Consider the following 18,239-nt stretch of genomic DNA (forward strand, 5'->3'; position numbering starts at 1 on the left):
TTTCTTCTATTTAGTTTTTATCTTTTTTCTCAAATTTATTTTCACAACTTAATTCAGAATGTTTTTTGCTTAACTTTTCAAATGTTTAATTTTAAAAATAAGTCATTTTAAAAAAAAAATTAACGTATTTTACAATTACTCAAAATAGCTTTTGAAATACTTTCGACATGTATTTTAAACCATTTTTATCAAATGAATTTAAACAAAATGACTTTTTTAAAAAATATTTTTTTCTTTAATTAATTTAAATCACTCTAGATTTCTCTCCGATCCCATAACTGAAATGACATAATAAAAGTCAATGAAGATGAGATCGTTTCACACACTGCATTTTTTTTATTAAACTAATTTTTTCTGGAAAATATTTTAGTCTGGTTTGTCTCTTAAGAAAAACTTGTCTTTATTAATAGATTAAGTGCTTAATTAGAGCACTCTAAATTTAGAAAAAAATTGAGTACCTTTGAAATTATCTGCAAAAGTATGGGTTTTTTTGTCCAGTCGTGTCTTGCAGTTTTACTATAAGGCTATGTTTGTTCCGCAGATACTGGAATTTCACAGTTTCAACGGATATTTAATATATTTGTTTGTTTAACTACAAGGAATTATATTTTTACCACCGAAAAAAGAAAAGTTTTTTGGGAAAAGTAAAAAAAAAAAAAAAGGGTGAGAAAGCCTTTCCCGACGTTTTTTTAACTGTCAACAAGGTTGCCAGGAAACCCTATCCCGATGCAAATAAGTTTCTTTGTCGGAAAAAATTGATCTCACAATGGTTGGAAATGAGAGGAGGTATACCAACGTGAAAAAGATAGTGTCGACAAAAGTCACCTTTCATGATGTCAAAAATTGGTTTATGACGTCAAGAGAAATACTTTATGTTGATGCCACTTTTTTGGCATCGGCAAAGGGTTGGGTATGTGAGGGCAGGGAAGGGAATCTTTCTTGATGCCAAATTCGAAAAATTAGCATTATGAGAAGTTACCTTTCCTGACACCAATTTAGTTTGGTGTTGGGAAAAGTTTCAAAATTTTACATTTCTTTTGTTGTTTTTCTCGAGATCTTAAGATTTTGGTTTGAGATTGGTCTTTTTTCATATACAATTTTTCTAATTTACTGAAAATTTAACTTGTTAATTCTTTCTAAACCAATAATTGAAACCTACTTGAATCTTATAAATTTAAGTAAATAAACAAAAATCAACAACTTTTACGTTTAATTGGTTTCCTTACCTAACATACAACTTAGTTTCACAAACTTAATTACAAACAAATAGCCTTTTCCAGATGCATAAAAAGTTTAGTTGGAAAAGACAAATATTTTTGTAGTGTCAGAATATTCATATGATATGGTTGTTTAATACCCTCCATACTTGTAGAATTTTTATACTTGGAAAATGAATAGAGTCCCATTAATTAATAAATTAATATCAATTAATTACTACTATTAATTTTAATTCATTATTAAATATAAATATATTATTAGACTTATCATTGATATTTTATGTTATCTTAACTATTTAATATAAAATTTTATCATAAATTATTAATATTCTAATAAATTTTTATTTATTTAATTTTTTATTAATTAAATAAATAAATTTAAGTAATGTTTAATTAAAAATATCCATTTATTGATATTTTAAGTGATTAAATACTTAATCAATGTAACAATATATTAAATAATTAAATTAATTATGACTGCATTACATGTTATCTTACATTTGATTAAATAATTATTTAGTTCTAGTTTCTATATACAAAATTGGTAAATCAAACTTCCAATATTAATTATCCTGCAAATCTAAACACAGACATTTAAATTGCATATATTTAATATTCATACACATAAAACAATCTTCACGATCCAAACGACCATAGTTTTCACTAAGAGTCTACTTTTATTAATTTTTTACAAATTAATTATAATTAAATTAGCTTAAATATTTGTTATTTAAATTGAAAAATCCACTTCATATTTATTTGAAGTTAATCAATTGAAAATTAATATCAATGACTACAAGTAAGTGTTAATTATTCAAGATCTGAAAGTATAAAATTAATAACTCTCGCAACCAAATAGAGTAAGTGTTAAGTTATTTAAGATTAAAAGTGTAAAATTGATAAGTGTAAACTCAAATAAAAACTAAACTCATTTAACTCACGGAAGAAAATGTAACATTTTCCATCCAGGATGAAATTCTGCTCCACTTTCAGCTTTAATTGGTGGCTCCGAGAATAAAGTTTGATTACTTTTGCAATAAAACTCTGTTATGATGGTTTCTTAAAAATAAATAAATAAATAAATCTTTTCTGAAAAGGGTGAGAGAGGAAGAAGCCAGAAGAAGCCAAAGTTGGTTATGTTGGAGAAGAAAAGTACAAAATAAATGTAAGATCGGTATGACAGCTCTGAAGGATGACGAGATTTAAAATAATGAAAAAAATTTCACCAAGTGGGCCTAATCAAATAAATTAATAAAATTTGCTGAATATATAAAGTTATGAAGAAAATAATAATAATACATTAAATTACCCTATTTGATTTTGATAGCAAGATTGGTAACGAATATATAAAGTTAAGAGTTATTAATCAAAATGATCAATTAATTTCAAGAACGAAAATTACAATAAATTTCAAGCAATAAAATATAATAACAAATTAATTTTAAAATTAAAGATCGATGATGATACAATGAAGTAGGTAAGAGATCAAAATTCTTAAATTTTAAAAAGTGGGACAAAAATCATTTTGGGTCCTGACATTCGTCTTTTAATCAATTATCTTCATGCTAGCCATTAAGTATCCACTATTGTCCGAGTTGCGTTGTCATTTGCCATCAATGAAGAAATGGATGGTCGAAGGTCTGCATGAAGAAACCACTATTTGCCCGGTCGAACGTTAGTGAAAAAAACCTTTGACATTCTTGTAAATAATGAAAAAGTTGAACATAAATGTAATTCAAGACCTTTATTAGGGTTTTTATGTTATTATCCCATTATATATTCCCATTCCAGTTACCTTTTTACATGGAAATTTCTTTTGTAGCCTAAGTTTGGTTCTTTACTTGCTCCACACTCTTCCTATCTTAAATTACCAAATTATAAACCTAATAAACATATTTCTCAATCACCAATTTGGAACTTTTAAACTCGGTCTACTTTTTCAAGATTAGGTCATACATCTATTTGGATTGATCAAGAAAAAAAAATGTTTTTTTAGAAAGTCGTTTTTATTTAAATTGTTTTTATAAAAAAAATACTTAAAATAAAACAGTTATATGCTTTAATTTGTTACACTTTATAGAAAATAAATATTTAAAAAATTGAAAAATCTAAACAATATTTACATTTTATGGCCAAAAGTTCTAAAAGTGTTTTGTATTTTAAAATTTTTTGCTATAAAGTTTAAATATTTTTAAATATTTTTTTTATATTTAAAAAGACCCCAAAAAAGTTTAATCAAACACACTTTTAATCTTTACTTATAAGGAGGGTTATGCCCCTGAAATTTCAAATCCGTATAAATAATTAAAATTTTCAAGATATTCTTATAGTGTTGTTTCCTTGGGCCATGTTTGATCCTTTAACAAGTGCAATAATTTTGTCATGATTTGAAGAAAGTTAGAGTTCAGTCTTTATGATTTTTAAGTTAGAATTTAGTTCATATAGTTCGGATAAAATTAGATTGAGTCCATAGGTTTGATAAAATTCTAAAATATAGTCCATACTGTAGGGGACTATTTATGAAGGTTTTACCAAATCGTAGTGACTAAATTCTATTTATAAACCACATAGACTTATTCTAACTTTCTCCAAACGAAATTAAATTATGTTGGTCATATTTTTAAAAAATAGAATTTTATGTCTTGTAAGCAATTGTAGGTCATATTTTTAATAATAAAATTTAAATTTAATCACAAGGTTAGTTAATATAAATTTATTGAAAAAATTGCACAAACCACCCTTAAACTACAAGGTTGGTTATAGTCACATTCATTAATTTTCAATTTGCTCAACTTATATCCTTGTAGTCTTTAAATGGTTGCAATCAACCCCATTTTGAATTAACCATTATTTATACTCATCGAGCTTCGGGACATCAAGTCGAGCTGAAGGAATTATAACTCATCGAGAAATATTGAGTCGGGCTTAGTATTGGGGCTCTACAACCTAGTAATTCAAAATAACTTCAGAATATATATCTAAACAAGAATCATGCGTATTTGTCCCTCCCAATAAAGAAATTGCTATTTGATTATGCAACAAAGTAGGAGAGGAAGTTGTTGAGCGGACAAGAAATAAGAACAACAAAGGGATGAATGTAGTGATAGTGGATGATGTTCTTGAATAAAGAAAATTAACACCAGTTGATTAAAAGTAAGTGTTGGTTACTCAAGATGAAAAGTGTAAAATTAATATTTTTAGTGACCAAATAGATATTAAGCTTAGAGTTCAAAGGTATAAAAGTAACATTTTGGACCCTATGAATCCTATGGAAACTAAACTCATAATTCACAAGTAAAAATATAACATTTTAAAATTTATGGATCATATATCATTTCACTCTCAATTTAATTAGTGAGCTCTTGAATTGAGAATAAATTTTGATCACTTTTGCAAATAAAACTCTTTTATGCTCTTTCTTTTTAATTTTTTTTCAACCTTTGGTACTTGAAGAGAGGCCTAAACTACCAAAATTTTATATCCCCCATACCAATTGCCTTCTTATTTGGGAACTTGTGGCCTAAGTTTGGTTCTTTACTTGGTCCACACTCTTCCTCTCTTAAATTACCAAATTATAAACCTAAGAAAACATATTTGCCAATCGCCAATTTGGAACTTTTAAATTTGGGTTACTTTTTCATGGTTATGTAATACCTCATTAACTAAGAAAAAAATATTTTTAAAAAACTCATTTTCATTTAGATATTAAAAAAAAACAATTTAAAATAAGAACACTTATATATTTGGTTCTCCTTTCTAAAAAATTAAAATTAAATAAACATTCAAAAAGTTAAACAAAACATAATTTTTTAAGGAAGATTGTGCTCCTTGAAGTTTCAAATCCAAATAAGAGCATGTTTGGGTTGACTTCGAAAAAAAGTTTTTCAAAAATTCATTTTCATTTAATCACTTTTAATAAAAATGGTTTAAAATAAAACCACTTACATGTTTGGCAATTTTGTTTTCAAAGGTAGTTTTATATATAAGATTGTTTAGTTTGTTATAGATTAAAAGTATTTTTATTACTATCAAATTACTATAAAGGATGACTATAAAATTTGTGAACTTAAAATTTAAAATAATGGTTGTCAGAAATGGTCGTTTTGGGTGGTCGCTTTTGGAATTGGTGGTGGTTGGTTATCAAGGTGGTAGGGGCTCGAGTTGGCCGTTGATAGTGATCAGAGGTGGTGCCGATGGTTATAGTTGGTTGGCGATGGTGGTCGTGGTGGTGACAAGAGTTAGCCGACAAAGAACAGTGATAGGTACAACAATATAGTGAAAGTGAGATAGATGACTTTTAAAATTATTTTAATAATTTTAAAAATGACACAAATGATAGAGGAGATTAATCATTAAACACTCAAAGTTCATTACTTTAAAAGTGAATTTCAAGCATTAATTTCAAAATAACTTATTTCATAAATTCATTAATGTTAAAATAAATGGATGAAATTGATTTATTAGAAGAAAAATGGTTATCCAACTCATGAAAGTCTTATTATCAATTTATCATACTTACTAAATAATGTCATTTTATATTTAATTTACATCTTTTTTTTTTGTTCATTTTATATTAATAAGATGCATTGCATATCATATTTAAAAGTTTACTAAGTTTGAATTATATACGATCATTTTGATACATGAAGTGCAGGAATATTTGGCCAATTACATGGTAAAAGAACTCCACCAATGTCATCACTAATACCCAAATTTGGCAGGTTGAAGTTTATACTAACTTTTGGAGGTCTAGTTATGTTTTGTATTCTGATCTTCTCTATATTTTTAGCATGTGAAATAAATATGTTTATGTAACACACTTAGGTTTTAAATTATTTGGTCTTGTAATTTTATGAACTTTTTTTATTAATAGGTTTTTGATGAAAAAGGAAGAAGAAAGCAACACACAGTTTTACGTGGAAAACCCTAGAACAGGGAGATAAAACCACGATCGAAGACCGATATTTTATTATTTTTGATACACTGAATACAAAAAAACTGCTCAAATAAATAGTCACACAGGAAACTTTAGGGGCATGGTAAATTACAAAAACGCACCTAGGTCAAACCATTATTTTCGACACTCCCCCTCAAGTTGGGACGTAGATATGAATAAGACCCAACTTCCTGACACAATAATCAAAGCTTTGTCTGAGCAACCCTTTCGTGAGAACATCTGCGACTTGCTGATTTAAAGGGATATAGGAGATACATATGCTTCCATTGTCTAGTCTTTCCTTGATGAAATGTCTATCGATCTCCAAATGTTTTGTTCTATCATGCTGAACTGGATTATTCGCAATACTTATTACCACTTTATTGTCACAAAACAGTTTCATCGAAAGTTCATTGTCTTGATGGAGATCTCATAAAACTTTCTTCAACCAAATCTCTTTACATATCCCTAAGCTCATGGCCTTGTACTCAGCTTCAGTGCTACTTCTGGCTACAACTCTTTGTTTTTTACTTCTCCAAAGTAACCAGATTTCCCCAGAAAAAGGTGCAATATCCAAATGTTAACTTTCTATCAACAATAGAACCTGCCCAGTTAGAATCGGTGTAAGCTTCAATGTAGCATTTATCGCACTTTCTGAACATTAAGCCCTTAGCAGGAGTTGCCTTCAAATATTCTAAAATTCGCTCAACGACCGTCATATGTTCCTCATAGGGGGCTTGCATGAACTGACTGATCACACTCACTACATAGGATATATCAGGTCTAGTGTGGGACAAGTAGATTAATTTTCCAACTAATTGTTGATATCTTTCTTTGTTGACGGGAACTCTGCATTATACTCCACTGGGGTGTCAATAGGTTTACACCCAGTCATACCTGTCTCTTTGAGAAAGTCAAGAGTGTACTTCCGTTGAGAAACTAAAATACCCTCTTTTGATTGAGCCACTTCCATCCCGAGGAAATATCTCAACTTTCCCAGAACTTTAATTTCGAACTCCTAGGCCATTTTCGTTTTAAGTCTCATAATCTCAACAGTACCATCACCAGATAAAATAATGTCATCGACATAAACTATGAGGACTACAGTCTTCCCTGAACCTGACTTCTTTGTAAACGTGTGATTTGAGTGCCCTTGGTTATACCCTTCGACCTTAACAAAGGTGGTGAATCTATCAAACCACGCCCTTGGAGACTATTTCAACCCATATAGTGACTTCCTTAGTCTGCAAACCCAATGTTTAAACTGACTCTCGAAACCAGGAGAAGGACTCATGTAGACTTCTTCTTCTAGTTCCCCATTAAAAAACGCATTTTTTTACATTCAATTGATGAAGAGGCCAATCTTTGTTCACTGCAACTAACAACAACACCCAGATAGTATTAAGCTTAGCCAAGGGAGAGAAGGTCTTAGAGTATTCTATTCCAAAGGTCTGAGTAAAGCCTTTCGCAACCAGTCTAGCCTTGTATCTGTCAATCGTCCCATCAGACTTGTATTTTATGGTGAAGAACCATTTTCATCCAACTGTCTTGTGTCCTTCTGAGAGAACAACCTGATCCCACATCTCGTTTTTCTCAAAAGCTCTCATTTCCTCCATAATTGCAGCTTTCCATTTACGAGTCTCTATTGTTACATGTATGCTACTTGGTATCATCACTGTATCTAGGCTGGTAGTAAGAACCTTGAACTCGAGTGAAAGGTTACTGTACGTCATGTAACCATGCATAGGATACTTTATACAAAATCTAGAATCTTTCCTTAGGGCAATGGTAAGAGCAAGAAAAATATCATGGCTCTTCATCTTGTCTAGTTTTTCACCATATTCGGTTTTCTGCTCCAGGGGTTCATCTTCTGAAGAACCTTTCACACATTTATCTTTACTAGTATCACTTCCATTCTTTGGATTTGTTTCCTCAGCATTGTTATTTTTAGCTATCTCTACACCTCTCGTGGTGTCCTTGGCAGCACCGTCAACACCTACCTCATCTTTATCCACTATGCAAGTATCAGTCTCATTACAAGTACCAATCTCATTAGTGGTAGGAATACAGATACTTGGAGCTGATGCTGGGTTAGACTCATGGACCAGAATTAGAGAAATGATAGGTGGCACTGACACTATTTCCTTCCTGAGATTCTTCCTATACTATGTTATCCACGGAACTTGATTGGTGGGAAGGACAGACCTGACAGGTTCAGGCTCAGAAGACAATTCTAAAGGTACTGAATAAGTAGACCAATTAGTCTATTCACTAGAATTCTCCCCTTGAAGATGACGAATAGGGAAGAAAGGTTGATCCTTGAGAAAGGTAACATCCATGAAAACAAAATATTTTCGAGAAGGTGGGTGGTAACATTTGTATCCATGTTGGTGGAGAGGATACCCAACAAACACACATTTCTGAGCACGAGGGGCAAACTTCGTGTGATTTGGACCGTGGGTATGAACAAAGACAACATAACCAAACACCCGAAGTGGCACATCAGGGATAAGGCGGGTGGTAAGATATGGCTCTTTAAAATAATCAAGAGGATTTTGGAAGTTTAGAACACGAGAAGCATGCAATTAATTAGGTGGGCGCAGTGAGATTAGAATCCCCCCATAAGTAGGACGAAAAGGTGGTGGACAACATGAGAGAACGAACGACTTCCATAAGATAGCGATTCTTTCGTTCGGCCACTCCGTTCTGCTGAGGAGTGTAGGCACAAGAGATCTTATGGACAATTCCCTTAGAAGAAAGGAAATCTCGAAAAGAGTTGTTAAAAAACTCACGCCCATTCACTTCGCAGGATTGCGATTTTCGTGTTAAACTGGGTTTCTACAATGTCATAGAATTGTTAGTTGGAACACAGTTGACACCTCAGACTTATTAGTAAGAAGGAAAACCTAAGTAAGTCGAGTGTGGTCATCGATAAAGGTGATGAACCAGTATTTATCTGTAGAGGTGGTGATTGGTGAGGGACCCCAAACATCATTGTGGACAAGACTGAAGGGTCTGGATGGTTTGTAAGGTCGAAAGTAAAAGGAGACACGACTCTGTTTGGCCTGGATACACACATCATAATTTAAGGATGAGATATTAATATTGCGAAACAAATGCGGGAACAAATATTTCATGTATTGAAAACTGGGGTGCCCAAGGCGAAAATGGCATAACATAAAATCACTCAGAAGTAGAAAAATTCAAAGAAATGAAACTATACCTATAACCATCCCTAGGGGAAGTATCATCAGTCAGGAAGTATAGTCCCTTATTGTGCTGGGCAGTGCTAATCGTCATCCCTAAGCTTAGATCCTTAAATAAAACAGAGTCGGGTGAAAAAATAGTTGGACAACTCAGATCTCTTATAATTTTACTGACAGACAATAAATTATATGAAATCATGGGAACATGTAACACGTCACGCAACACTAAACCTTCAAACGAAGATAGATGACCTTTTCCTACAACAGAACCAAATGACCCATCTGCGATTCTAATCCTTTCATTACCAGTGCTCGGACAGTATGAAATAAATTGGTAAGATGAGCCAGTTAAATGATCTGTCACTACTGAGTCAATAATCCAAGATTTTTTACCATTAACACTAAGGAAGCCGAAGGACTAAACCGTACTTGACTGTGCAATAGCACTAACTCCAACATTACTTGAATTACTTTGACCATCTATTGGAGATTGAGTCTGAGAGTTTCCACTTGTTGAGTCATTCACAAGGGCAAGTCTAAGGTTTGACTTGTCATGTGACTGACGTCGTCTGCTATTAGGAGGTCTCCCATGTAGCTTCCAATACCGATCTTTCGTATGCCATGGCTTCTTGCAGTGCTCACAGACAGAAAGAGGTTTATTATTCTACTTATCACCGTCAGACCTGGAAGACTTTGTAGCAAAAGTAGCAGCATCTGTTGATGTGATTACTGGGTTGTTCATGGCAGTTAAGTTGTCCTCTTCAAAATGTATATCCGAACAAACCTCCATGAGGAAAGGTACAGGACATTGGCCTAATATCCGACTTCAAGCAACATCAAACTTTGAGTTTAACCCACCTAGGAAGTTTACACTCTATTAGTTTCTTCAATTTTGTAGTGTTGAACTCCCCCACAAGAACAATCCCAAAACATTTCTTGACAAAGGTCCATTTCTTGCCACGATAGGGATAATTTGTTAAAGTAGGATGTCACATCCATTGATCCCTGTTTACATTCATGGGCCTGCTTGCGTAATGTGTACAACCGAGAGATATTTTGTCTTTTCGAATATAACTTCTACACAACATCCCAAATGTCTTTGGCGGTTGCAACATAAAGTAACGGCTTGCCAATCTGAGGTTCCATGCTATTCACCAGAACCGATCGCAACAGAGAATCTTCTCCTTTCCAGACGCGTTCCTAAGGATCACCAAGCCTCGGTTTTGGTATCTCACCCGTTAGGTTCCCAAATTTATGGCGCCCCTCGAGGGCCACTGATTGGGCCCATGAAAAATAGTTTTGGCCATTTAGCTTTTCTCCAATGATGAACCCTGCAAAATTTACCATCGATCCAGAAAAAAAAAAAAATTGAAGTGGGTAAAGTAGGGAAAGAATTTATCGGGTTCTCAAAATGCATAAGGAGATTTGTAGAAAGATCTGATAAGCTGGTTGAGGGTTTGTACCAAGGACTGCTCCAAAACCTGCAACGTGCTATTGAAGATGGGTAAACTGGCATTGGATCTCATTTACAGGACCTATATTATCCTGAAACATAGAAGAAGATTCTCCATGCTCAAAGCCTATCGACTGATCTATGCTAGTGTTTCTGCTTGAGGTTATCGGGATCAGACCACGTGGCGCATCGTTGCCGCTTGGCGCGACTGTGAGGTTATGGGAACCGTGGAAGCCTTGCTGATTAGAATGAACTGCAGTTGTGCCACAAGGAGCCACTGCCGAACTGATCGAAGGAGTGAAGCCCGCACTGGTTAAATCGAAGGAACAGTAGGATTCCAAGCAGCTGGTCAAAGGAAATCAGCTGTGAGGTTGGCTCGATCGGCATCATCAGCGACTGTACCTGTCGGGCGAGTCGACGACTGACGTGAGCTAGATGGTCGGTGACGACTAGGTCGAGGTCAACGACTATGAGGTGGTCTGATTTCAACGAATCTAGCTGCATTTGGAGCGTCTCGGTTGTCCGACTGGAGCCCATTTGAGCGCGCATCTTGATGTGTTATTTTATGATGTGGAACTATGGATGAAATGGGTGATAGAATTGTGCTAAACAATCAAGTTTGTTCAGTGGAATCCAAGTGTAAACCCCACTGAGTTTCCTAGTAAGTCTAGGGTCGAACTCAGGGACTTGGAAAATAGTATGCGACGGTAATTTCTCGGAAGACTTTGTAGTAAAGGGTAACTCAAATAGTTGTTTGGTGTTGTTGGTTGCGGTAATGAAATAATAAATGCGGCGGATTCGAGAAAAGTTGAATATGCGATAGATGCACTGAGTATGCAAAGGAATGGGTTGAGAAAGTCTTTAACTAGCGTGACCTGGGGATGCATCAGACTATGCGATCATGCTACACCCATGTACAGTAAGTCATTTTCCAATGCAAATGCGGTGCTCTTAAGTCTAGGACACATGTATTGAATGCAAAAGTGTCCATAGAGCTTATCCCTAAGTCTCTACTCTTTTCCTATGCGATGATGCAAGATGCACGCGACAAGGTGACCGCATACAATCATACCCTATCTCTAGGATGCATGTGATGCGGTAATAACAAACAGTGCTTATTCTTAAGCTCCTATCTCTTGATTATGTGTTCTAATCTAACTCTCCCAAGTCTAGATTCTAACCTGACTTTTTCTGGCCTAGATCCTATCCTTAGACTACCCTTCCGAGTATCTCTAATGGACGAATGAATCATACATCATATAAGATAAATGCATAGAATGAAGATCCCCAGTTATACTAGCTAAGTGCTTCTTAATCCATTCAATAGATTTAGCTACTCATGCATAATAATGAGAGAGTGAATAGATATAGAGAAGTGAATTCCATTTCTATAAATAAGTTGAGTACAAAATAACAATGGAAGATAAAAGTAGAGAGCTTGGTAGCAATCCCTTGCTGCCCAAGGCCTTTACATTGGCAACCCTATTCGGTTCAAAAGATATTCCTGCTTCTGCAGAAGCTAGCCCTCTCTCTGATCTTGATGCTTCCGGAACTCTCCCGAGCTCATCGGAACAATCTATCGACACAACCTTCTTCTCTTACTTCTGCCTTAAAATAAAAGAAAAACTAAGAAGAAGGCTAAGCTAAAGGAAAATTCTCTAAGTGTTCGAACTCCTTTTATGAAGGTTGTCTTTGGTATTTATAAAGCTTTTGGGGTGAAAGGCAACTTCCCTCTTATGATTGCATAGATGGGATGACTTTAATTCTCTGACTGATGCACCAAATATTTGTCACCGAAAAGCTGAGTGTACTTGTTATTAGCGGCTGTCAACTTAATTCGGATTCGACCGTCATCAGCTTTCTGTCTCATCGTGTTTAATTATACCTTTCACCCAAATGTGCCCACCAAGTTGTGCTGGCCAAGTTGCGCCGACTCTATGCGGCAATCCTTCTTAAGCAGATGTTTGCGAACACAAATCACCGCAAAGCCTTTCGGTAATGCTTCGCTCGTCCATTGATTTCTTGTGATCACTTTTTCCGCCTTGCGTCAACGCATATTCTGCATAAAAATACAAAAATTGTTTCTATGCGATAAACGCATGCGACCGCAATGTTATAAACTTAATGCTTTTTGGATGCAATCTAACATATTTCATCAACGCAAACACTCATTGTTTAATAACTTAGTAATGTAATAACGTGCATTTCTGCCCGTTATCACATATCCACTGGCCGACTAGAGCCGTCTAGGCTGGTCTCTATTGCTCCGGTGAACGGTTGAAGAAGGTTGGGTAAAGCTATCTTAAGGTACCGTTCCACAGCTACTTGTATTGCGGCGTTGATGTTGATATCGGTGGCTCCATTTACCCCTTCAAATACGACTGATGAAGACTGTGGTTGATTCTCGTCAATAACGTATAGGGTTTCAAATCCATGCTTTAATATCATGATGAAAAAGGAAGAAGAATGCAACACACAGTTTTACGTGGAAAACAGTAAAACAGGGAGAAAAAACCGAAGATTGAACAATTTCTTTAGCCCGAAGTTTTCTGTAAAAACTCTTTAGTTGCATGCCTTAATTCCACTCCAATCTTCTTTATTATTGTAGGAATTTCATGTCAAAAAGATGGTTGCATGAGATACAGCTCATGCTTGGAGTTACTGAAACCAAAATAAGTGGGTTTGGTGTGAGCTAGTTGAAGGTTTAATGGAAAAAACCAAATTTCCATTTTGTATTGTTTTTCTAATTTTTCAATTTTTACCAAATGATTTCAAAAATCAATTTGATTTTAAAAATTTAAAATATTATTAATTTTGTAAAATTAATTTCATAAATTAATTTTCTAATAAAATTAATAAATAATTCAATTAATTCTAATTAATTTAATATCAAATATTAAATTAATTTTACATAAATCAACCTTCATATATTTAAATCATATTTAAATATAAATTCTCCTATTCCGTTTAATTCTAATTTGAACATTTCAAATTAACTTATCATGCTACTCTAAAGCTAATCCATTTACAAGCTAGTAGGGGGACCTCGCGGATCTATAGATCATAGGCTCCAACGATCCGAGATTAATTGGCTAAACTCATTACACTAAATTAACCCTCATTCGTTAACTAACTGGTCACTCCACTAAAGCCCATAGTTGAACTCCCTTCACTATAGATATATCATATCCACTTGATATAACCATGACCAGTAAGTCGATCCTTCACAAGTCATTCGTAATCACAACCGGGTCAAGATCACCGTTTGTCCCCTGTAAATACATCTCGTTTCTTAAGTTCCCACTGACCCTCTAATGAACAATTTGATTCATAATACTTATGAATCAAGTTCTTTCTCTATCATGAGAAGGCGAGGCCTTGATTGTTCAAGACCTGGAATCAGTACTTAAGAGAACAACCTATCTGCTAACCCTAAATCGAGTATGAGTGAATTCCATCTTGCAGGGCTATGTCCCCAGCTATTCATTCGGTATTATCCCCAAAATGGAAGGCTTATTGAGCAGTGCTATTGGACTACTCTCACCCATGCAGATCAAAGGATAGTCCCGAACAAATAGAAGTTCATAGTTAGCTCAGGATTAAGATCATCCTAGGTTACTTAAAATGAAATAGTCAGTTTTAACAGTAAGCGGTCGTTATAAAGAAAAGTGATAATTCTGTGGTCCAGTCTATATGCAAACTTATTGCATAGGATGCCCCCACTCACATATCTCTACATGAATGATCTGTGGATCACATCATTTCTATTACCTACAAAATGGGCCGCATCCAATAGTATTACCAGGATGAGATACCCAATTTCATCCATATACTTATTAGATCATTTAGGCTATATACTATTAACTTGATCCTATTTATGTTAACACATAAAGTAAAGTATTCACACTATTGCCATGGATATGTTTATTGGATTTTCATAATAGAATGCAAAATCAACAACTTTATTTAATAAATTACTGAATGATATTTTATTAATAAATAGAATGTTTAACACGAACTGCGAGTTCTAGGACATTCCCAACAATCTCCCACTTGGACTAAAACTCTAGTGAAATCTAATATATACAATACAATGTTGAGAAAAAAAAAAAAAAAAAAAAAAAAAAAAAAAAAAAAAAAACTAGGGCATCTTTAATACCATAGATATACGAGAATGACATAAACTAGTTTTGCGTCCTTTCCATAACTCATATGGTGTTTCTAAAACACTTTTTAAATGAACAACGTTTAGAATAAATACTGCAGTCTGTAATGCATACCCCCAAAAGGATTGAGGTAACTAAGCATAACTCATCATTGATCGGACCATGTTTAACAAGGTTCGATTTCTCCTTTCTGCAACACCACTTTGTTGTGGTGTTCCAGGTGCTGTGAGCTAGGATTGAATTCCATGATCTACTAGATAGTTCTGGAATTGTAAATTCATATACTCACCATCTAGATTATATCAAAATGTTTTAATTCTTTTACTTAACAAAATTTCTGTCCCAGTCTTAAATTCTTTGAATTTTTCAAGAGTTTCAGACTTATAATTGATTAAGTAAATGTAGTCATATCTAGAGTAATCATCAATAAAACTGACGAAATACTGATAGCCTTTCGTGCTTTTATATTCATCGGACCACATAGGTCTGAATGTATAAGTTCGAGAGGCTCTTTGGCACGAAGATCTTTTTCAGAAAAAAATCTTTTAGTCCTTTTTCCCTTAAGACACGATTCACATGGAGGTAAAGAACTATCTTCTAACTGATTTAAATTACCCTTTTTTTACTATCTCTCAATCCTGTTGAGATTAATGTGACCAATTCTGAGGTGCCAAAGATAGGCGTTAGGAGAAATTTTTCGTTTCTTATTTTGAGTCTCAGTCGTTTTAAACATCTCTATATTTAGAATGACCTTCACTTCAGTTGGTGTTAATATGTACAAGTTATTTTCGAGTCTTTCAGAACAAATATGAATACCTCTTGAAAAAACAAACATTTCATTAGATTCAAAAGATATCTCCCACTACATGAGCTGAAATGACTTCACCAGTTCCTACCTTGAAAGTCATTTCATGTTCAGGAAGTTCTCTCCAAGAACTAGTTTCTTGTAGAAAAGTGTAAACATGATTAGCGGCGCCTGAATCCAATATCCAGATAAGGTGAATATTTTCCACTAGACATGTTTCAACTACTAGTAAATCTGATTTACCTTGTTTCGCCTTTTTCGCTTTTTTTTTTCAACCAAATACTTTGGGCAGTTATGCTTCCCGTGCTCATCTTCTCTGCAATGGAACCATTTTCCTTTGAGAGTTTTGTTTTTGTTTTTCTTAGCAGTGGTTTTCTTATTCCCTTTACATTTCTTCTTCATTTGTATGGTTTTATCTTTTGAAGAAGAAGGAACAGACTTTTTGTTATCAATGGGTCTTGTTCCAGACGTTGACCCCTTAAGAAACTTCGTAGGCCTAGAAATAACATTTACGTCTTTTTATTTAAGTTTCATCATAGACTGATATGTTTGTAACTCGTTCAACAACGTGGTCAAACTATAAGTAATTTTGTAAAAACAACATTGGTTCTGAATGGTAGATATCTCTCCGGGGGAGATTCCAATATCATATTTACTTGACTTGTTTCATCTATCATTGCCCCATGAGCCTTAACAACATTAAAATGGACCATCATATCAAGAACATGTTCTCTAACGTTGGTTCCACCTTTCATGTGAGTAATGTAGACATACTTAATGACTTCATGTCGAGCAGACGATGACAGTTGCCCGAACATCTTCTAAATCGGCGCCATTATCTCATGGGCGGTGGGCATTACCTCATGTTTCTTATTAAGTACATCAGATATACTTGCTAAGATGTAGGCCCAAGCTTTCTCATTAGCTCTTATCCACCGATCATAGATATCCCAAACATTTCAGTTCGATGTTGTATTGGGAACCGGAGTACCTTCCTCCGTCAACAAAAACCTCAAATCATCCACAACTAATATTGTTTTGATGTTGGATTTCTAGTTTGAATATCTTTCACCTTTAAATTTATCGGATGCTAGCAACTGTATGATTGAATTCGACATTACTAAAAAAATTTAAACAAATTCTATTAAAAATTTATGCATCTAAATCCAATATTAGCAAAATAATAAAGTACCCAATAAATCTTTTTCTATTTGTGACGATACTTTAGTGATTTAGAACAATTACTACCAAGGGGCAATCAAGAATTCCTTCACTGAAGCAAGACAATTCTTGGCCAAATACTATATCAAAATAACTTTTTACTCCTATAATTCTTTTGGTTATCGTTTTTGGTCAAGATCTTTACTAACAATTAGTAATTCTTGTAAGTGTGACCTACTATTTTCAGATCTTATAGAACGGTATGAATATGCCCCCGAAATAGAAGACAGTACCCAAGATTGAACTATAAGACCTTATTCATTTACTAAATCCTAGGTTGTTCCGAATCCTATGTTAAACCCTCCAAGGAGATCGGCGTGGTTAACGACTAACTAGTACCGCCTACAAATGACAGCAGATGCAACATAGGAATCTCACGGTTCAAACTAATGAAGGAGATTGTAGGAAAATGTTAACACATTTCCTTCACTCACTTACTATGAACTACTTCCCTCATTCACCTTGTTATTGACCCATTCAAACAATTTCCGAATGGAGTAGTCGCGGTAAAAGCGATACAAAGCCAAGCATGGAACTCACGGTGTGAACTCTTGAGGATGTGAGAACTAATAACTATATATCAAATATATTGTTAATCTCCCATTGAAGTATTCTACATGTTTGGGTATCTATTTACTTAGGTACAAAACGACTAAATTTAAACAACCTAAGTCTATATCATTTTTTATCCAAGTATAACATTTATATTTGGATATAACCCTACAATGTCTAAGTGTTTAAACTAGTTTTAAACCTCACATCGCTCATGCAAGCTCATAAAATAAGTTAACAACTCTCGATCTTTCGGTCATAATCCCCAAATAGAAGGTGTTATAAACCGTCAACTTATATACCCCCAGACTATGAACCGATTTGAGTTTGTAACCAAATTTTATAAGCTAACAATCTATTTTAACTGTTAAAACTAGTTGTTAACCTAAGTGAGCATGTTGTGTATCTTTGTTATGGATTTTAAAGTCTAATTTATTTTTATAACAACTTATAAAACTTTAGACATGTTAAACATCCACAACGTACAACAAAGGCATTCAATATTTAATATAACAATTATATTAAATAAAAGAAACCCTAACATGCATACTATATATTATAACATTTTATAACATATTTTAAATGCATGTAACATGCTTCCTACGGTGGGATTTTAAATCTACATGGCATACTATATACATATACAAGATTTATTTAATTATTACATACATCACATGCATAAA

This window comes from Benincasa hispida, chromosome 12 (genome assembly GCF_027475165.1).
Source record: "Benincasa hispida cultivar pf3 chromosome 12, pf3_genome.v1.1, whole genome shotgun sequence".
Taxonomy (NCBI): Eukaryota; Viridiplantae; Streptophyta; class Magnoliopsida; order Cucurbitales; family Cucurbitaceae; genus Benincasa; species Benincasa hispida.